The sequence below is a fragment of the Siphateles boraxobius genome, unplaced genomic scaffold (assembly GCF_051911475.1).
Source record: "Siphateles boraxobius isolate OS27281-9 unplaced genomic scaffold, OSU_SipBor_1 325, whole genome shotgun sequence".
NCBI lineage: Eukaryota > Metazoa > Chordata > Actinopteri > Cypriniformes > Leuciscidae > Siphateles > Siphateles boraxobius.
The window spans coordinates 48,021-71,036 of record NW_027508948.1 but is presented as its reverse complement, the minus strand read 5'-3'; the positions used below and the strand labels follow the sequence as shown (position 1 = coordinate 71,036).

General features: G+C 47.1%; 2 pseudogenes across 1 annotated transcript in view; one reads left to right on the top strand and one right to left on the bottom strand.

Annotated features, from left to right (window-relative positions):
- LOC143701400 (neurexin-2 pseudogene) overlaps positions 1 to 23,016 on the top strand; it is a 66,834-nt pseudogene that overhangs the window by 26,535 nt on the left and 17,283 nt on the right. The window lies entirely within an intron of this gene.
- Positions 382 to 22,732, bottom strand: LOC143701401 (uncharacterized; annotated as a pseudogene).

Below are 23,016 nucleotides of genomic sequence, written 5' to 3'. Positions count from 1 at the left end.
GGAAGCTCTGGTTGCCATAGAAACATGACACGCGCTTGAGACTACACATGCACGCTAGCTGGATGGATCAACCTAAAATGTTTTTTAACGCAATTTGAGCATCATAGAAAACATTTATGTGACAGTTCACCTCAGAATTTCTTGCTGATTTGAATATTATCAATGTATTACACATGTTAAACAGACCCGGGACCCGAAGTAATAGATTCGGACCCGACCCGGACCCGGCTGATCCTGGGTCGACGGGTCTCGGGTGCACTGTGAAGACCTCTACCGCACATGTCAATGAGAGCATATGACGTAATTTAGATATATTTTTAAGATGGAAAAATGCGGTTTTACAGACACTAGACACGTGACTTTCAAATGAAAGATTGGTATTTACTCTAGGGCTGCACGATTTGGGGAAAATAAGTTGGGCAGATCATTCCACCAGCAGGGAACAGTCATGGTAAAGGTCCGAGAAAGAGATTGTGTGCCTCTTTGAGATGATGCACCACAAGACGACATTTGCTTGTAGAGCGCAAGTTTCTGGATGGCACATAAGTCTGGAGTAATGCGTTTAGGTAAGAGGGAGCAGTGCCAGTGGTTGCTCTGTAGGCAAACATCAGTGACTTGAATTTAATGCGAGTGGCAACTGGCAAACAGTGCAGGTTTATGAGGAGAGGAGTGACGTGAGTCTCTTCGGCTCATTAAAGACCACTCTGGCTGCAGAATCTGGATCAGTTGCAGAGGTTTGACTGATGTTGGAAGACCAGCCAGGAGAGCATTACAATAGTCCAGTCTGGATAGAACAAACGCTTGGACAAGGAGTTGTGTAGCTCTGATAGGAAGGGCCTGATCCTCCTAATGTTGTGCAAGGCAAATCTACACGACCGGGCAGTTCTAGCAATGTGGTCTGTGAAGTTCAGTTGATCATCAATTACAACCCCAAGGTTCCTGGCTGACCTTGATGGAGTATTGGATGATGAGCCTAGCTGAATGGAGAAGTTGTGATGAAGTGTTGGGTTGGCCGGGACCACAAGTAGCTCTGACTTCGCAAGGTTGAGTTGAAGGTGATGGTCCTTCATCCAGCCAGAAATGTTTGTCAGGCAAGCTGAGATACGAGCAGCTCCCGTCGGATCGTCAGGCTGGAAAGAGAGGTAGAGTTGGGTGTCATCAGTGTAGCAGTGATAGGAAAAGCCATGTTTCTGAATCACAGATCCTTGTGATGTCATGTAGATGGAGAAAAGGAGTGGTCCCAGCACTGAGCCCTGAGGCACCCCAGTAGCTAGATGTTGGGTCTTAGATGCCTCACCTCTCCACGACACCCTAAAGGACCTGCTGAGAGGGAAGACTTGAACCATTGGAGTGCGGTTCCCGAGATGCCCTTCGTCTTTAGGATTGACAGGAGGATCTGGTGGTTAACTGTGTCAAAGGTAGCAGATCCAGCAGGATGTGGACTGAGGATTTGGAAGCTGTTCTTGAGTCTCAGAACTTCAATAACTGAGAGCAGGGCAGTCTCAGTTGAGTGTCCGCTTTTGAAACCAGACTGATTGTTGTCCAAGAGGTTGTTCTGTGTAAGAAAGAATGAGATCTGGTTGAAAACAACTCGTTCAAGTGTTTTCATGACGAATGGAAGAAGGGATACCGGTCTGTAATTTTCCAGATGTGCTGGATTTAGAGTGGGTTTATGATGCATTGGGGTTACCTGAGATTGTTTAAAAGCTGTGGGAAAGGTACCAGTGTGAAGAGAGGTGTTTATGATGTGTGTGAGTGCGGGTACAACTGAGGAAGAAATGGCTTAAAGTAGATTAGTGGGTATAGGATCAAGCGGACAGGTGGTAGAGTGATTGGAAAAGAGGAGTTTAGAGACTTCTGCCTCTGAAAGTAGAGAGAAGGAGCGTAGAATGTGTGCATTTGCTGGTAAAAAGTGTGTGTCAGTTTGTGGTTTGGTAAAATGGCCGCTGATGGTTGTTGTTTTATCCATGAAGAATGTGGCAAAGTCATCAGCAGTTAGGGTTGATAAAGGCGGAGGGTTGAGAAGAGAGGAGAAGGTTTTTGAGAGAGGAGAAGGTTTTGAGAAACATGCGAGAGTCAGAAGAATTGATAATTTTGTTGTGATAGTAAGTAATTTTAGCAGTAGAGATATTAGCAGAGAAGGAAGAGAGGAGGGATTGATAAAGACCCAGGTCTGTAGGATCTTTCGATTTGCGCAACTTCCTCTCTGCAACCCTGAGTTTAGTACGATGTTCGCGGAGAATATCAGATAACCAGGGGGCAGAGGGAGTGGTGCGGGCTGGCCTGGAGGAAAGGGGGCAGAAGTTGTCCAAGCAGGATTTTAAAGTGGAGAAAAGAGTATCAGTTACACTGTTAGTATCTAGTGTTGAGAGCTGATCAGGTGGAGGAAGTGTGGATGAAACCAAAGAGGATAGGTGAGAGGGTGAAAGTGAGTGTAGGTTCTGCTGAAAGGTGACCTTTGGAGGATTGTGTGTTGTGTTCTGAGGCAGGTTGAGAGTGAGGAGGAAGTGATCTGAGGTGTGCAGCGGAGTGACGCGTGTATGTTCAGTGGAGCAGTAGTGCATGTAGATAAGGTCCAGTTGGTTACCTGATTTGTGAGTAGCCACAGTAGATACCCGTTTGAGGTTGAATGAGGCAAGAAGGGTGTGGAAATCGGCAGCCTGAGGTTTTTCTAGGTGGATGTTGAAGTCTCCAAGAATTACGAGAGGTGTACCATCTTCAGGGAAGGATGAAAGTAGCACATCAAGTTCCTCCAAGAAACTGCCAAGTTGACCTGGGGGACGATATACAACTACAAAATGGATTTTAATAGGACTAGTGATGGTAATTGAATGTGATTCAAATGAGCTGTTGTCACACAGAGGTGGTAAATGATCAAATTTCCAGTCATTTGAGATGAGTAGACCAGTACCTCCACCCCTTCCGGTCAGACGAGGGGTGTGTGAGAAAGTGAAGTTAGTGGAGAGAGCAGCAGGTGTGACAGTGTCCTCTGGTCTGATCCAGGTCTCAGTCAGGGCCTATAGGCTGAGACCTGAATGACTTGAAAAAGATGTAATTAAATCAGCTTTGTTTACAGCAGAGTGACAGTTCCAGAGACCAATAGGAAAAGAGAATAAAGTATTAGAAGACACCGGAAAGGTACGCAGATTGTTCGGATTGTACTGCCTCTGATGTGTGACATTTGATTTACGTATGCTAGTAATAGTAGGGATTTGAAAACACAGTGTAAAGGAGCTCACAAACTGAAAGATCAGATGAAAAGTTGTGCAGAAGAGAAAGGAAACAACAATAAATAAAATAAACAACAAGAATTTAAGAGTCGCACTAACCAGTTATATACACGCCTAATACCCCGATAATGAATACAGCAGGCCACGCCAAGCGAAACTCAACAGTCACGAGACAAACAAACAAACGCCAGGTCAGCGCGCGTTTTACCAGGGTAAACACAGTAATGAAGAGCCGCGCTAAAATCTAATGAGAAAACTAAACACTCACAGACTGATGTTCTCTCCTGTTGTTCTACTGCTTCTTCTAACAAGTACTAGCAGTTGGGTAGCTTAAGTACTTTAACTGGCTTTGGCCACGATATAATAAACAATTGGTTTCATGAGTCAACTTGCTTGGTTCTCAAGGAAAATGCACACACAGATTAGTGATAATGCTGAAATGTGTATTTCTCAACTCAAGCCATTGATGTCTGGAAAAAAATGCCCACCCACAATTTTGAACATTAATTATAGCCATCCAACATTACAGTGATTCCGTCATTACAATTGAAAGCTATCATATGTTTTAAAACATTTATTAGGCTTCAAAAAATATAACAACTTCCTGTCTAACTGGTAGGGCATATACAGAAATTGAATAAAGCAAACAGTATGTGCTGCATAAATTTCAAATTATATATAGACTAATCCTTATTAAAGTGACAAAAGTTCTTTAGTCAAGAGAAGTGAGTGTTTTCTCTGTTCCCTTTGTTCTTTGATTAAATTTAACGACAGAGATCAATACAGTACTGTGTACTGTCCCTTTAAGAGCAGCCGCTGCTGACAGAGTGACGTGGATCTCACACGCGCCTGTTATGACGCACATGACTTGCCATTCGTCGCTTCAGTCGAATTAACCTGAAATCCTATGGCGAAATGAGCTGTTTTTATTGGCCCTTTCGGCGGGCTCTGCGCTCAGTTTGGTGGGAGGCGCCCCGATTGGCTCGCGCAGACACGCCACTTCGCCATAGGTTCGTGCAGCGCCAATAGCTTGCGTGCATCTCTGCACTGTTATGGCTATTATTATTGAATAATAGGCTTTAATAAAATAGAGAAAATGGAGTTTTCCCCATAGCGTCTACCAAAGACGCAATACTCGTTCCCGTTATCTCAGGGAACGTTAGTTCCCCGTGAACATGCTTTGTGTTCTTTGAGATCTGGGATGGTTGTAGGGTTCTGAGTTTGATTCTCTGGGTCTGAACTTCCATTTATTGATGTAGATGTACAATACTGTCGAGCTTCAGCAGCAGTCCTGTCTCACTCGCTCTTTCTGTCTGTCTCTCTCACTCTCTCTGTCTGTCTCTCTCACTCTCTCTGTCTGTCTCACTCGCTCTTTCTGTCTGTCTCTCTCACTCTCTCTGTCTGTCTGTCTCACTCTCTCTGTCTGTCTGTCTCTCACTCTCTCTGTCTGTCTGTCTCACTCGCTCTGTCTGTCTGTCTGTCTCACTCGCTCTGTCTGTCTGTCTCACTCTCTCTGTCTCACTCTCTCTGTCTGTCTGTCTCACTCTCTCTGTCTCACTATCTCTGTCTGTCTGTCTCAGTCGCTCTGTCTGTCTGTCTCACTCTCTATGTCTCACTCTCTGTCTGTCTGTCTGTCTGTCTCACTCTGTCTGTCTCACTCGCTCTGTCTGTCTGTCTCACTCGCTCTGTCTGTCTGTCTCACTCGCTCTGTCTGTCTGTCTCACTCTCTCTGTCTCACTCTCTGTCTGTCTGTCTCACTCTCTCTGTCTGTCTGTCTGTCTCACTCTCTCTGTCTGTCTGTCTCACTCGCTCTGTCTGTCTGTCTCACTCTCTCTGTCTCACTCTCTGTCTGTCTGTCTGTCTCACTCTGTCTGTCTCACTCGCTCTGTCTGTCTGTCTCACTCGTTCTGTCTGTCTGTCTCACTCTCTCTGTCTGTCTGTCTCACTCTCTCTGTCTCACTCTCTCTATCTGTCTGTCTCACTCTCTCTATCTGTCTGTCTCACTCTCTCTGTCTGTCTGTTTCACTCTCTCTGTCTGTCTGTCTCACTCACTCTGTCTGTCTGTCTCACTCTCTCTGTCTCACTCTCTGTCTGTCTGTCTGTCTGTCTCACTCTCTCTGTCTGTCTGTCTCACTCGCTCTGTCTGTCTGTCTCACTCTCTCTGTCTCACTCTCTCTGTCTGTCTGTCTCACTCTCTCTGTCTGTCTGTCTCACTCTCTCTGTCTGTCTGTCTCACTCGCTCTGTCTGTCTGTCTGTCTCACTCTCTCTGTCTCACTCTCTCTGTCTGTCTGTCTCACTCTCTCTGTCTCACTCTCTCTGTCTGTCTGTCTCACTCTCTATGTCTCACTCTCTGTCTCACTCTCTCTGTCTCACTCTCTCTGTCTCACTCTCTCTGTCTGTCTGTCTCACTCTCTCTGTCTCACTCTCTCTGTCTGTCTGTCTCACTCACTCTGTCTGTCTGTCTCACTCACTCTGTCTGTCGCATTCTCTTCTCTGTCTGTCTCACTCTCCCTTTCTGTTTTTCTGTCTCTGTCCTTTTGAAGTTTAATTCATACAGATAAAATGATAAGTCTCCTCAGTAGACCTGAGGTTACCAAGGAAACAGAGACAGCAAAGAGTTTTTTTCTTATGTAGTTGTGAAGTCAAACACAGACACACACGCACACACACACACACACACACACACACACACACACACACACACACACACACACACACACACACACACACACACACACACACACACACACACACACACACACACACACGGTCACTTGTCTGTCCAGATCTCACAGTTAGTGTGTTGTGTGTTTGCACACAGACATCTGTTGGCTTTAGGGTAAATCAAAACGAGCTGTAATATATCCATCAATTCTCCACATTTCACATAATTACACCTGTTTTCATCTTATACATCAACTGAATGTTTACAGTCCATTAAATTTAGTTGAAGAAAAGTAATTTAATTTGTTCTGTGGTAGAGTAATTGTTTGATTTAATTAAACGGTTTGCTGGAGGTTGTAGAATCAGACATTTCTACGACACACTTGCTAGAACAAATCCAAGATCAACTGATACACACACATCCATAATCATAATTCCTCATCTTTCTGATGGCTTAGAGATCCATATTCATATCCATTATTATCTCTAACCCATCTGCACATCATCTTTCAGGATCAAAACTATTAATTCTGTTCTATTTGTTCTATGTATGTGTGTGTGTGTGTGTGTGTGTGTGTGTGTGTGTTCTAGAAGCAGTTGTAGTTTGAGTCTGACACACAGTCCAATTCTTCATCAACGTGATGTGTGTGTGTGTGTGTGTGTGTGTGTCTGTGTCTGTGTGTGTGTGTGTGTGTGTGTGTGTGTGTTTTTGTGTGTGTGTGTCAGAAGCAGCTGTAGTTTGAGTCTGACACAGTCCAGTTCTTCATCATGCTTTATTAGACCTGTGCCTTGTGTCTCTCCTGAAGGTAAAGTGTGTGTTTCTCCCTCGAGCGCTCACACACACACGACCTCCAACACACGCTTGACCTTTGCTTTCATTGGCTGAATGTGAAGTCCAGGTCTCTGCTGGTTTAATGAAGACACTTGTTCACTCGCCCTGTTCTTCAGTTCATCTTCCTTCACCTGCGTCTCTCACTCCTGCAATTAAAGCTTCTGAACGCATGAAAGCAGAGAGCTAATGAAGAACAGAGCCGTTACAGCACAGCGTCTAACCTGTGTGTGTGTGTGTGTCTTCATCAACAAGAGCAAGAAAAATAAGAGCGAGAGAGATGAGGAAAGAATACAAATATCATCACAGCATACAGTTTGGTATCGTTTTAATTTTAGTGATACAGATTCTGATATTTATTGATTCCCAGTTTTGATTCCAGTAAGGTAAAGACATTTTTTCAAACATATTTATTCTGCTTTCCTTTGGCAAAACGTTCTGTTGCAGGTGATTTCCAAAAATCATCAGCCTAAAGTACATTTTCCTATGGTTTTAACAAAATAGCAAAAATAACTGATCTAACTAATATAAAGTACACATGTAATGTGTGTTTCATTCATACTCGTGCAGAAAGTCCACAACTCAGACTCATAGACGTCATCAAACTTATGACGTTCCTTAAATAAAGAAATTCATCCAGCTATTGCTGTAATAAAACATTGGATCAATGAAACATGAAGACAATAAACACAGAATTGTAACAGTATATGGTTTGCCTGTGTTCTTCTAGGCATCTCGGGTAATTTCATTGGAATAAGGTATATTTATATTTCGTACCATGTGCAACATATATCTCGCACTGTATAAGTGTGTGTATGTTTGTATATCAAATATACAAATGATAATGAATCACATTGATTAGCAGATTTGCGAACTGCTCCACTGCAGAGGCCGGTGAAGGTGTCCGTTTGATTGACAGCTGTGGAGGGCGGGATCAGTGACCTCCTGTAAGTTATGTCACAGTGATTGACAGCTGTGGAGAGTGGGATCAGGGACCTCCTGTGAGTGATGTCACAGTGATTGACAGCTGTGGAGAGTGGGATCAGTGACCTCCTGTGAGTGATGTCACAGTGATTGACAGCTGTGGAGAGTGGGATCAGTGACCTCCTGTGAGTGATGTCACAGTGATTGACAGCTGTGGAGAGTGGGATCAGTGACCTCCTGTGAGTGATGTCACAGTGATTGACAGCTGTGGAGAGTGGGATCAGTGACCTCCTGTGAGTGATGTCACAGTGATTGACAGCTGTGGAGAGTGGGATCAGGGACCTCCTGTGAGTGATGTTACAGTGATTGACAGCTGTGGAGAGTGGGATCAGTGACCTCCTGTGAGTGATGTCACAGTGATTGACAGCTGTGGAGAGTGGGATCAGTGACCTCCTGTGAGTGATGTCACAGTGATTGACAGCTGTGGTTGGAGGGGGCGGGATCAGTGACCTCCTGTGAGTGATGTCACAGTGATTGACAGCTGTGGAGGGCGGGATCAGTGACCTCCTGTGAGTGATGTCACAGTGATTGACAGCTGTGGTTGGAGGGGGCGGGATCAGTGACCTCCTGTGAGTGATGTCACAGTGATTGACAGCTGTGGAGGGCGGGATCAGTAACCTCTGTAAGTGATGTCACAGTGATTGACAGAGGTGGTTGGAGGGGGCGGATTCCGTGACCTCCTGTGAGTGATGTCACAGTGATTGACAGCTGTGGAGGGTGGGATCAGTGACCTCCTGTGAGTGATGTCACAGTTATTGACAGCTGTGGTTTGAGGGGGCGGGATCAGTGACCTCCTGTGAGTGATGTCACAGTGATTGACAGCTGTGGAGGGCGGGATCAGTAACCTATGTAAGTGATGTCACAGTGATTGACAGCTGTGGTTGGAGGGGCGGGATCAGTGACCTCCTGTGAGTGATGTCACAGTGATTGACAGCTGTGGATGGAGGGGGTGGGATCAGTGACCTCATGTGAGTGATGTCACAGTGATTGACAGCTGTGGTTGGAGGGGGTGGGATCAGTGACCTCCTGTGAGTGATGTCACAGTGATTGACAGCTGTGGTTGGAGGGGCGGGATCAGTGACCTCCTGTGAATGATGTCACAGTGATTGACAGCTGTGGTTGGAGGGGGTGGGATCAGTGACCTCCTGTGAGTGATGTCACAGTGATTGACAGCTGTGGTTGGAGGGGGTGGGATCAGTGCCCTCCTGTGAGTGATGTCACAGTGATTGACAGCTGTGGAGTGCGGGATCAGTAACCTCTGTAAGTGATGTCACAGTGATTGACAGCTGTGGTTGGAGGGGGCAGGATCAGTGACTTCCAGTGACATCAATTCAATTCAATTCAATTCAAATTTATTTGTATAGCGCTTTTCACAATACACATTGTCTCAAAGCAGCTTTACAGAAAGTGCATTTCGGAAATGTACATAGAAAAATACAGTCAGTTAATCATGTATTAATTTATGGCATAACAGTAGCTGTGAGTGATGTCAGAGTGATTGACAGCTCAGGATGGACAAGGTGGGAACAGTAACTTCCTGTTAGTGATGTCACAGTGATTGACAGCTCAGGATTGAGGGGGCGGGATCAATAACTTCCATTGAGTGATGTCACAGTGATTGACAGCTCAGGATGGAGGGGGCGGGATCAGTAACTTCCTGTGAGTGATGTCACAGTGATTGACAGCTCAGGATGGAGGGGGCGGGATCAGTAACTTCCTGTTAGTGATGTCACAGTGATTGACAGCTCAGGATAGAGGGGGCAGGATCAGTAACTTCCTGTGAGTGATGTCACAGTGATTGACAGCTCAGGATGGAGGGGGCGGGATCAGTAGCTTCCTGTGAATGATGTCACAGTGATTGACAGCTCAGGATGGAGGGGGCGGGATCAGTAACTTCCTGTGAGTGAAGTCACAGTGATTGACAGCTCAGGATGGAGGGGGCGGGATCAGTGACCTCCTGTGAGTGATGTCACAGTGATTGACAGCTCAAGGGCAGCACTTGTTTTTGTAAGCAGGATGTCCTGTTGACCATGAGAAACTGTAGATGTTTGATAGGAATTAGTTTATTTTCCAAGTCAGTTATGCTGACTTTTGTGAAATTAATTTCAAAGCAGCCTAATTTGCATAGAAAGGAAGCATGTGCTAAGATGATTGACAGCGACTTGATTTAAGTTCTCACATATCAGGTGTGAATAAGATACAGGATCCTTCAGGAGACGGATTTGGTTTCTTTGCTGAAATAAAGCACATTTAAACCAGTGGATGCTTCATGCTTCTGTTTTCTCAATGATGTAAAATCCAAACATTGAGATTTACTGTCCTTGCAGAGACGCTGTGATTCAGTCGAACTCTCTCAGCGGGACGTGCGTCTTCTCTGTCAAACTGTGATTTTAATACACGCTGAAATTATAAACGATTCTCTCAGACTTAATGACAGTCAATCACGTCTGTTTCTCTGGCTTTTGTGTGTTCAGGTATTATTCACTGCATGATGCTTTTATTCACAACACAAAACCAAGTGGGAGAAAATACCTCCATTACAGACGCGGGAGACTGACGGGAAGCAAAAGAGCTTTTAATAACAGACACTAAAGTGGCCGATCGCCGTCACATAGAGAACGAGAGGCAGCCATTTAACATCCCTGTGTGTGTGTGTGTGTGTGTGTGTGTGTGTGTGTGTGTGTGTGTGTGAGAAGATAGGGGGATAGAAAATACAGTTTGTCCAGGATAAAAACCATTACGCCTATGGAATGTCCTCACAGGTATAGCAAAACAAACGTGTGTGTGTGTATGTGTGAGTGTGTCTAGGCGCAGGTCCTCCATCTGATCTGGATACGGCCCGGGTCCGGCCGATTACAGTTTACCTCGGAATAAACAGAAATACTAACATTAGCATAGACGCCATTCTTCTTATGATGTAGCGAGTACATCAGGTGTTATCGGAAGTGTTCCCGGTTCCGGCTGATCTAATTTATGCAGCCTAATAATCATTTAACTGATTTGAATAATAGGAATGTATAATTTCCTATGTGTATGGCAGGTCAAAGAGATGTGTTTTTAATCTAGATTTGAACTGACAGACTGTGTCTGCTTCCCGGACAATGTTAGAAAGATTGTTCCAAAGTTTTGGTGCTAAATAGGAAAAGGATCTACCGCCAGCAGTCGATTTAGATATTCTAGGTATTATCAACTGGCCCGAACTTTGAGATCGCAATAGACGTGAAGGACTATAATGCGTTAAGAGCTCGCTCAAGTACTGCGGAGCTAAACCATTTAGTGCTTTGTGAGTAATCAGCAATATTTTAAAATGTAAACGATGTTTAATAGTGAGCCAATGCAGTGTTGACACAACCGGGCTAATATGGTCGTACTTCCTGGTTCTGGTAAGAACTCTAGCGGCTGCGTTTTGAACTAGCTGTAGTTTGTTTATTAAGCGTGCAGGGCAACCACCCAGTAGAGCATTACAATAATCTAGCCTTGCTGTCATGAACACATGAACTAACTGTTCTGCATTTGTCATTGAGAGCATATGACGTAATTTATATATATTTTTAAGATGGAAAAATGCAGTTTAACAGATACTAGTCAAGTCATCCTCATTTATATAGCGCTTTTAACAATGTAGATTGTTTCAAAGCAGCTTTACAGAGATAAACATATAATTTAAGGTAACAGAGATTGGTTTGGTTTTATAGTGAGTCTTGAAAAATGTTTTTTCCAGATAAAGTTAGTTTTGATTGATTCACTTCCGTCTAAATGATCATTTGTTATTAAATTAGGGGCCGCTAAGACGACACCGTTCTCTCTAAACAGACTTTAAACGTGAACCTGTGATAGACGCTGATGGCGTTCACATGCGCATTAAGAATTGATTCTATAGTTATGTGCGTTTGAATATATGTGCGCAGGTTTGTAATTCCTTACAAACCATGCCTAAACAAACTACTTGTCTTGTCTATAAATTTTGATGCAGAATTTTATTTTATCTTATCACTTTGGGTAGGCACGCAAACCAAAAAATTCCACAACGCTTTATCTGTAGAGTGGTATAGGGATCCTCCATAGGGAGAGGCTAGTTGGCACTTCAGCACTGCATTGTCACCGGGTCCAGGGCGAAAGTCCTTCGTCAGATCTGGAAATGGCCTGGATATTTCTCCAAAGTGACTTACAATTGCTATGTATGTCAGAGGTCGCACGCCTCTGGAACAACTAGGGGTTAAGTGTCTTGCTCAGGGACACATTAAACGTGAACCTGTGATAGACGCTGATGGCGTTCACATGCGCATTAAGATTTAATTCCACAACGCTTTATCTGTAGAGTGGTATAGGGATCCTCCATAGGGAGAGGCTAGTTGGCACTTCAGCACTGCATTGTCATCGGGTCCAGGCGAAAGTCCTTCGTCAGATCTGGAAACGGCCTGGATCCGGCAGGCTGCGGGAAAACCTCGGGATAAACAAAGACACTAAAATTAGCGTAGATGCCATTCTTCTTATGATGTAACGAGTACATCAGGATTTGAGGGAAGTGTTCCCAGTTCCGGCTGACCTAATCTATGCAGCCTAATATTGAATTATAGAAGTCTATAGAGTGTTATGTGAATGCTAGGTCAAAGAGATGTGTTTTTAGTCTAGCTTTGAACTGACAGACTGTGTCTGCTTCCCGGACAATGTTAGGAAGATTGTTCCAAAGTTTTGGTGCTAAATAGGAAAAGGATCTACCGCAAGCAGCCGATTTATATATTCTAGGTATTATCAACTGGCCGGAGTTTTGAGATCGCAATAGACGTGAAGGACTATAATGCTAGACACGTGACTTTCAAATGAAAGATTGGTATCAAAGAGCCCACTCTTTGTGTGTGTTAGTGGAGTGTTAATCTGTTTAGATTCGAGAGAGAGAGAGAGAGAGAGAGAGAGAGAGAGAGAGAGAGAGAGAGACAGACAGACAGAGACAGACACAGACAGACACAGACAGACAGAGACAGACAGACAGAGACAGACAGAGACAGACAGAGACAGACAGACAGAGACAGACAGAGACAGACAGAGACAGACAGAGACAGACAGACAGAGACAGACAGAGACAGACAGAGACAGACAGAGACAGACAGACAGAGACAGACAGAGACAGACAGAGACAGACAGAGACAGACAGACAGAGACAGACAGAGACAGACAGAGACAGACAGAGACAGACAGACAGAGACAGACAGAGACAGACAGAGACAGACAGAGACAGACAGACAGAGACAGACAGACAGAGACAGACAGACAGAGACAGACAGACAGAGACAGACAGACAGAGACAGACAGACAGACAGACAGAGACAGACAGAGACAGACAGACAGAGACAGACAGAGACAGACAGAAACAGACAGAGACAGACAGATAGAGACAGAGAGAGAGAAATCTTCATGGCTCAATACGGACCGGATCTCCCTGCTGATTAATTCAATAATCTGATTTCAGCATCAAAGGCGGTCGAGTCCAGCGGTTCTCTGTGTGTTTATTTGATAAGAGTCCACTTGCTCTCACTGTAATCTTTTAACCAGGACGTTTTAATTATTTATACGATTCGTCGGCCTCTCCGGCATTAATTTATTGACGCCATTTCAAAGGAAAGGAAAGAGCATCCGCTTTCCGTCTGTCTGCTATAATGATTTCTGTTAAACACTGAGCATTTACAGAGAGATCCGTGTGCTGGAACACATTCATGTTTCTGCAGGAGAACCTGATGAGAACCGAAAAGCCACGCCCACTCATTAATATGCATGTGTGAGCTGGCAGATGATTTGCAGTGTTTTGCATGTATTTGAAGATGACTGAGGGCTGAATTATTCATCAGGAATATAATTATCTGGAGATAGAAGGAAGATCCCAGTTCTGAATCAGAGCAGCTTTCAGAGAAGAGCTTGTCTCTGCTGGATATGCTGTGTGAAGGTTGACCTTTGCCCTCACAGTTCAGTCACCTGACCTGCCTGAATCTCCATGTGTTTATCAGTGTCTTTGCAGTGAAAACGCTTGTTTGATGCTTGTTTTGAGTGTCGTGTTCAACAGGAAGAACCTGTGCATCTCGAGCTCGTCTCTGCGTAGAAGCGAAACAGCATTCGAAGGCGGCGTGCTGCGTTTGATTGGCTAATCAAAAAGCGCCTCTAATAGGCTTTATTAACAGCAGAGGTAATCAGTGCTGATTGGATAAACACGTTTGACTCCAGAGACATAATGTGATCAAGAAGAGAGGAAAAATATGAGAATAAAGTGAAAAGGTGCAAGCGATGCTCTGGGGCAACAGCATCTAATGAACGCAAGATCTCTTCAGCTTCATCTGTTTAGCAGGAGGCCCCTAGCCCAGATTTACAGGCGTGATTAGCATCATTCACTCGAGCGCATTAAACCTCCGCCCAGCGCTTTCCTTGCGAGCTCCAGATGGCAGAAGTGATTACAGCGCTGGGGACCATGAGAACGATACGAGCCGCTTCACCCTCACAAACAGTGTGTGTTTAGTGTGTGTTTACCCTCACAGACCCACGCGTTACGCTTTAGCAGTGTGTGTTTACCCTCACAGACCCGCACGTTACGCTTTAGCAGTGTGTTTACCCTCACAGACCCACGCGTTACGCTTTAGCAGTGTGTGTTTACCCTCACAGACCCGAGCGTTACGTTTAGCAGTGTGTGTTTACCCTCACAGACCCACGCGTTACGCTTTAGCAGTGTGTGTTTACCCTCACAGACCCGCACGTTACGCTTTAGCAGTGTGGGTTTACCCTCATAGACCCGAGCGTTACGCTTTAGCAGTGTGTGTTTACCCTCACAGACCCGCACGTTACGCTTTAGCAGTGTGTGTTTACCCTCACAGACCCGCACGTTACGCTTTAGCATCGTGTGTTTACCATCACAGACCCGAGCGTTATGCTTTAGCAGTGTGTTTACCCTCACAGACCCGCACGTTATGCTTTAGCAGTGTGTTTACCCTCACAGACCAGCACGTTACGCTTTAGCATCGTGTGTTTACCATCACAGACCCGAGCGTTACGTTTAGCAGTGTGTGTTTACCCTCACAGACCCGCACGTTAAGCTTTAGCATCGTGTGTTTACCATCACAGACCCGAGCGTTACGTTTAGCAGTGTGTGTTTACCCTCACAGACCCGCACGTTACGCTTTAGCATCGTGTGTTTACCATCACAGACCCGAGCGTTATGCTTTAGCAGTGTGTTTACCCTCACAGACCCGCACGTTATGCTTTAGCAGTGTGTTTACCCTCACAGACCAGCATGTTACGCTTTAGCATCGTGTGTTTACCATCACAGACCCGAGCGTTACGTTTAGCAGTGTGTGTTTACCCTCACAGACCCGCACGTTAAGCTTTAGCATCGTGTGTTTACCCTCACAGACCCACGCGTTACGCTTTAGCAGTGTGTGTTTACCCTCACAGACCCGAGCGTTACGCTTTAGCAGTGTGTGTTTACCCTCACAGACCCACGCGTTACACTTTAGCAGTGTGTGTTTACCCTCACAGACCCACACATTGCGCTTTAGCAGTGTGTGTTTACCCTCACAGACCCACACATTGCGCTTTAGCAGTGTGTGTTTACCCTCACAGACCCACGCATTGCGCTTTAGCAGTGTGTCTTTACCCTCACAGACCCGAGCGTTACGCTTTAGCAGTGTGTGTTTACCCTCACAGACCCGCACGTTACGCTTTAGCAGTGTGTGTTTACCCTCACAGACCCGAGCGTTACGTTTAGCAGTGTGTTTACCCTCACAGACCCACGCGTTACGCTTTAGCAGTGTGTGTTTACCCTCACAGACCCGAGCGTTACGCTTTAGCAGTGTGTGTTTACCCTCACATACCCGAGCGTTACGCTTTAGCAGTGTGTGTTTACCCTCACAGACCCACGCGTTACACTTTAGCAGTGTGTGTTTACCCTCACAGACCCACACATTGCGCTTTAGCAGTGTGTGTTTACCCTCACAGACCCACGCATTGCGCTTTAGCAGTGTGTGTTTACCCTCACAGACCCGAGCGTTACGTTTAGCAGTGTGTGTTTACCCTCACAGACCCACGCGTTACGCTTTAGCAGTGTGTGTTTACCCTCACAGACCCGAGCGTTACGCTTTAGCAGTGTGTGTTTACCCTCACATACCCGAGCGTTACGCTTTAGCAGTGTGTGTTTACCCTCACAGACCCACGCGTTACGCTTTAGCAGTGTGTCTTTACCCTCACAGACCCACGCGTTACACTTTAGCAGTGTGTGTTTACCCTCACAGACCCACGCATTGCGCTTTAGCAGTGTGTGTTTACCCTCACAGACCCACGCGTTACGCTTTAGCAGTGTGTCTTTACCCTCACAGACCCACGCGTTACACTTTAGCAGTGTGTGTTTACCCTTACAGACCCACGCATTGCGCTTTAGCAGTGTGTGTTTACCCTCACAGACCCGCACGTTACGCTTTAACAGTGTGTGTTTACCCTCACAGACCCGCACGTTACGCTTTAGCAGTGTGTGTTTACCCTCACAGACCCACGCGTTACGCTTTAGCAGTGTGTCTTTACCCTCACAGACCCACGCGTTACACTTTAGCAGTGTGTGTTTACCCTCACAGACCCACGCATTGCGCTTTAGCAGTGTGTGTTTACCCTCACAGACCCACGCGTTACGCTTTAGCAGTGTGTGTTTACCCTCACAGACCCGCACGTTACGCTTTAGCAGTGTGTGTTTACCCTCACAGACCCACGCGTTACGCTTTAGCAGTGTGTGTTTACCCTCACAGACCCACGCGTTACACTTTAGCAGTGTGTGTTTACCCTCACAGACCCGCACGTTACGCTTCAGCAGTGTGTTTTTACCCTCATAGACCCGCACGTTACGCTTTAGCAGTGTGTGTTTACCCTCACAGACCCGCACGTTACGCTTTAGCAGTGTGTGTTTACCCTCACAGACCCGAGCGTTACGCTTTAGCAGTGTGTGTTTACCCTCACAGACCCGAGCGTTACGCTTTAGCAGTGTGTGTTTACCCTCACAGACCCGAGCGTTACGCTTTAGCAGTGTGTGTTTACCCTCACAGACCCGAGCGTTACGCTTTAGCAGTGTGTGTTTACCCTCACAGACCCACGCATTGCGCTTTAGCAGTGTGTGTTTACCCTCACAGACCCACGCATTGCGCTTTAGCAGTGTGTCTTTACCCTCAAAGACCCATGCATTGCGCTTTAGCAGTGTGTGTTTACCCTCACAGACCCATGCATTGCGCTTTAGCAGTGTGTGTTTACCCTCACAGACCCATGCATTGCGCTTTAGCAGTGTGTGTTTACCCTCACAGACCCACGCATTGCGCTTTAGCAGTGTGTCTTTACCCTCACAGACCCATGCATTGCGCTTTAGCAGTGTGTGTTTACCCTCACAGACCCATGCATTGCGCTTTAGCAGTGTGTGTTTACCCTCACAGACCCACGCGTTACGCTTTAGCAGTGTGTGTTTACCCTCACAGACCCACGCGTTACGCTTTAGCAGTGTGTGTTTACCCTCACAGACCCACGCATTGCGCTTTAGCAGTGTGTGTTTACCCTCCCAGACCCACGCGTTACGCTTTAGCAGTGTGTGTTTACCCTCACAGACCCACGCGTTACGCTTTAGCAGTGTGTGTTTACTCTCACAGACCCACGCATTGCGCTTTAGCAGTGTGTGTTTACCCTCACAGACCCACGCATTGCGCTTTAGCAGTGCGTTTACCCTCACAAACCCGCACGTTACGCTTTAGCAGTGTGTGTTTACCCTCACAGACCCGCACGTTACGCTTTAGCAGTGTGTGTTTACCCTAACAGACCCGCGCGTTACCCTTTACCATCGTGTGTTTACCCTCACAGACCCGCACGTTACGCTTTAGCAGTGTGTGTTTACCCTCACAGACCCGAGCGTTACGCTTTAGCATTGTGTGTTTACCCTCACAGACCCGAGTGTTACGCTTTAGCAGTGTGTGTTTACCCTCACAGACCCGAGCGTTACGCTTTAGCAGTGTGTGTTTACCCTCACAGACCCCCGCGTTACGCTTTAGCAGTGTGTTTACCCTCACAGACCCGCACGTTACGCTTCAGCAGTGTGTGTTTACCCTCACAAACCCGCACGTTACGCTTTAGCAGTGTGTGTTTACCCTCACAGACCCGCACGTTACGCTTTAGCATCGTGTGTTTACCCTCACAGACCCACGCGTTACGCTTTAGCAGTGTGTGTTTACCCTCACAGACCCGCACGTTACGCTTTAGCAGTGTGTGTTTACCCTAACAGACCCGTGCGTTACCCTTTACCATCGTGTGTTTACCCTCACAGACCCGCGCGTTACCCTTTACCATCGTGTGTTTACCCTCACAGACCCGCACGTTACGCTTTAGCAGTGTGTGTTTACCCTCACAGACCTGCGTGTTACGCTTTAGCAGTGTTTGTTTACCCTCACAGACCCGCACGTTACGCTTTAGCAGTGTTTGTTTACCCTCACAGACCCGCACGTTACGCTTTAGCAGTGTGTGTTTACCCTAACAGACCCGCGCGTTACCCTTTACCATCGTGTGTTTACCCTCACAGACCCGCACGTTACGCTTTAGCAGTGTGTGTTTACCCTCACAGACCCGCACGTTACGCTTTAGCAGTGTTTGTTTACCCTCACAGACCCGCACGTTACGCTTTAGCAGTGTGTGTTTACCCTAACAGACCCGCGCGTTACCCTTTACCATCGTGTGTTTACCCTCACAGACCCGCACGTTACGCTTTAGCAGTGTGTGTTTACCCTCACAGACCTGCGTGTTACGCTTTAGCAGTGTTTGTTTACCCTCACAGACCCGCACGTTACGCTTTAGCAGTGTTTGTTTACCCTCACAGACCCGCACGTTACGCTTTAGCAGTGTGTGTTTACCCTAACAGACCCGCGCGTTACCCTTTACCATCGTGTGTTTACCCTCACAGACCCGCACGTTACGCTTTAGCAGTGTGTGTTTACCCTCACAGACCTGCGTGTTACGCTTTAGCAGTGTTTGTTTACCCTCACAGACCCGCACGTTACGCTTTAGCAGTGTTTGTTTACCCTCACAGACCCGCACGTTACGCTTTAGCAGTGTGTGTTTACCCTAACAGACCCGCGCGTTACCCTTTACCATCGTGTGTTTACCCTCACAGACCCGCACGTTACGCTTTAGCAGTGTGTGTTTACCCTCACAGACCCGCACGTTACGCTTTAGCAGTGTTTGTTTACCCTCACAGACCCGCACGTTACGCTTTAGCAGTGTTTGTTTACCCTCACAGACCCGCACGTTACGCTTTAGCAGTGTTTGTTTACCCTCACAGACCCGCACGTTACGCTTTAGCAGTGTGTGTTTACCCTCACAGACCCGCACGTTACGCTTTAGCAGTGTTTGTTTACCCTCACAGACCCGCACGTTACGCTTTAGCAGTGTTTGTTTACCCTCACAGACGCGCACGTTACGCTTTAGCAGTGTTTGTTTACCCTCACAGACCCGCACGTTACGCTTTAGCAGTGTGTGTTTACCCTAACAGACCCGCGCGTTACCCTTTACCATCGTGTGTTTACCCTCACAGACCCGCACGTTACGCTTTAGCAGTGTGTGTTTACCCTCACAGACCCGAGCGTTACGCTTTAGCATTGTGTGTTTACCCTCACAGACCCGAGCGTTACGCTTTAGCATTGTGTGTTTACCCTCACAGACCCGAGCGTTACGCTTTAGCAGTGTGTGTTTACCCTCACAGACCCACGCGTTACACTTTAGCAGTGTGTGTTTACCCTCACAGACCCGCACGTTACGCTTCAGCAGTGTGTTTTTACCCTCATAGACCCGCACGTTACGCTTTAGCAGTGTGTGTTTACCCTCACAGACCCGCACGTTACGCTTTAGCAGTGTGTGTTTACCCTCACAGACCCGAGCGTTACGCTTTAGCAGTGTGTGTTTACCCTCACAGACCCGAGCGTTACGCTTTAGCAGTGTGTGTTTACCCTCACAGACCCGAGCGTTACGCTTTAGCAGTGTGTGTTTACCCTCACAGACCCACGCATTGCGCTTTAGCAGTGTGTGTTTACCCTCACAGACCCGAGCGTTACGCTTTAGCAGTGTGTGTTTACCCTCACAGACCCGAGCGTTACGCTTTAGCAGTGTGTGTTTACCCTCACAGACCCGCACGTTACGCTTTAGCAGTGTGTGTTTACCCTCACAGACCCGAGCGTTACGCTTTAGCAGTGTGTGTTTACCCTCACAGACCCGAGCGTTACGCTTTAGCAGTGTGTGTTTACCCTCACAGACCCACGCATTGCGCTTTAGCAGTGTGTGTTTACCCTCAAAGACCCATGCATTGCGCTTTAGCAGTGTGTGTTTACCCTCACAGACCCATGCATTGCGCTTTAGCAGTGTGTGTTTACCCTCACAGACCCATGCATTGCGCTTTAGCAGTGTGTGTTTACCCTCACAGACCCACGCATTGCGCTTTAGCAGTGTGTCTTTACCCTCACAGACCCATGCATTGCGCTTTAGCAGTGTGTGTTTACCCTCACAGACCCATGCATTGCGCTTTAGCAGTGTGTGTTTACCCTCACAGACCCACGCGTTACGCTTTAGCAGTGTGTGTTTACCCTCACAGACCCACGCGTTACGCTTTAGCAGTGTGTGTTTACCCTCACAGACCCACGCATTGCGCTTTAGCAGTGTGTGTTTACCCTCCCAGACCCACGCGTTACGGTTTAGCAGTGTGTGTTTACCCTCACAGACCCACGCGTTACGCTTTAGCAGTGTGTGTTTACCCTCACAGACCCACGCATTGCGCTTTAGCAGTGTGTGTTTACCCTCACAGACCCACGCATTGCGCTTTAGCAGTGCGTTTACCCTCACAAACCCGCACGTTACGCTTTAGCAGTGTGTGTTTACCCTCACAGACCCGCACGTTACGCTTTAGCAGTGTGTGTTTACCCTAACAGACCCGCGCGTTACCCTTTACCATCGTGTGTTTACCCTCACAGACCCGCACGTTACGCTTTAGCAGTGTGTGTTTACCCTCACAGACCCGAGCGTTACGCTTTAGCATTGTGTGTTTACCCTCACAGACCCGAGCGTTACGCTTTAGCATTGTGTGTTTACCCTCACAGACCCGAGTGTTACGCTTTAGCAGTGTGTGTTTACCCTCACAGACCCGAGCGTTACGCTTTAGCAGTGTGTGTTTACCCTCACAGACCCCCGCGTTACGCTTTAGCAGTGTGTTTACCCTCACAGACCCGCACGTTACGCTTCAGCAGTGTGTGTTTACCCTCACAAACCCGCACGTTACGCTTTAGCAGTGTGTGTTTACCCTCACAGACCCATGCGTTACGCTTTAGCAGTGTGTGTTTACCCTCACAGACCCGCACGTTACGCTTTAGCAGTGTGTGTTTACCCTAACAGACCCGCGCGTTACCCTTTACCATCGTGTGTTTACCCTCACAGACCCGCACGTTACGCTTTAGCAGTGTGTGTTTACCCTCACAGACCTGCGTGTTACGCTTTAGCAGTGTTTGTTTACCCTCACAGACCCGCACGTTACGCTTTAGCAGTGTTTGTTTACCCTCACAGACCCGCACGTTACGCTTTAGCAGTGTGTGTTTACCCTCACAGACCCGCACGTTACGCTTTAGCAGTGTTTGTTTACCCTCACAGACCCGCACGTTACGCTTTAGCAGTGTTTGTTTACCCTCACAGACCCGCACGTTACGCTTTAGCAGTGTTTGTTTACCCTCACAGACCCGCACGTTACGCTTTAGCAGTGTGTGTTTACCCTAACAGACCCGCGCGTTACCCTTTACCATCGTGTGTTTACCCTCACAGACCCGCACGTTACGCTTTAGCAGTGTGTGTTTACCCTCACAGACCCGAGCGTTACGCTTTAGCATTGTGTGTTTACCCTCACAGACCCGAGCGTTACGCTTTAGCATTGTGTGTTTACCCTCACAGACCCGAGTGTTACGCTTTAGCAGTGTGTGTTTACCCTCACAGACCCGAGCGTTACGCTTTAGCAGTGTGTGTTTACCCTCACAGACCCCCGCGTTACGCTTTAGCAGTGTGTTTACCCTCACAGACCCGCACGTTACGCTTCAGCAGTGTGTGTTTACCCTCACAAACCCGCACGTTACGCTTTAGCAGTGTGTGTTTACCCTCACAGACCCGCACGTTACGCTTTAGCATCGTGTGTTTACCCTCACAGACCCACGCGTTACGCTTTAGCAGTGTGTGTTTACCCTCACAGACCCGCGCGTTACGTTTAGCAGTGTGTGTTTACCCTCACAGACCCGCGCGTTATGCTTTAGCAGTTTGTGTTTACCCTCACAGACCCGCACGTTACGCTTTAGCAGTGTGTGTTTACCCTCACAGACCCGCGCGTTATGCTTTAGCAGTGTGTGTTTACCCTCACAGACCCGCACGTTACGCTTTAGCAGTGTGTGTTTACCCTCACCGACCCGCGCGTTACGCTTTAGCAGTTTTTGTTTACCCTCACAGACCCGCACGTTACGCTTTAGCAGTGTGTTTACCCTCACAGACCAGCGCGTTACTATTTAGCAGTGTGTGTTTACCCTCACAGACCCGAGCGTTACGCTTTAGCAGTGTGTGTTTACCCTCACAGACCTGCGTGTTACGCTTTAGCAGTGTGTGTTTACCCTCACAGGCCCGCACGTTACGCTTTAGCAGTGTGTGTTTACCCTCACAGACCTGCGTGTTACGCTTTAGCAGTGTGTGTTTACCCTCACAGACCCGCACGTTACGCTTTAGCAGTGTGTGTTTACCCTCACAGACCCGCACGTTACGCTTTAGCAGTGTGTGTTTACCCTCACAGACCCGCACGTTACGCTTTAGCAGTGTTTGTTTACCCTCACAGACCTGCGTGTTACGCTTTAGCAGTGTGTGTTTACCCTCACAGACCCACGCGTTACGCTTTAGCAGTGTGTGTTTACCCTCACAGACCCGCTCGTTACGCTTCAGCATCGTGTGTTTACCCTCAAAGACCTGCATGTTACGCTTTAGCAATGTGTGTTTACCCTCACAGACCCGCTCGTTACGCTTTAGCAGTGTGTGTCGTGGAAGGAGAATGCCAGCGTTTATGTGTCTGTCAGAAACATCTGTATTCTGAGGGAATGTGCCAGATGAGGATGAATGAGCTCAGCAGCAGCTCCTCTGAGAATCAAACGTTTGTTAAATATTATCCCTGTTACTGATATTGATTTTCAGTGGATTTCCAGGGCTGTGCTGAGAAACAGTAGCGATTCTCCATAAAGCACTCCATTCCATAAACGTTT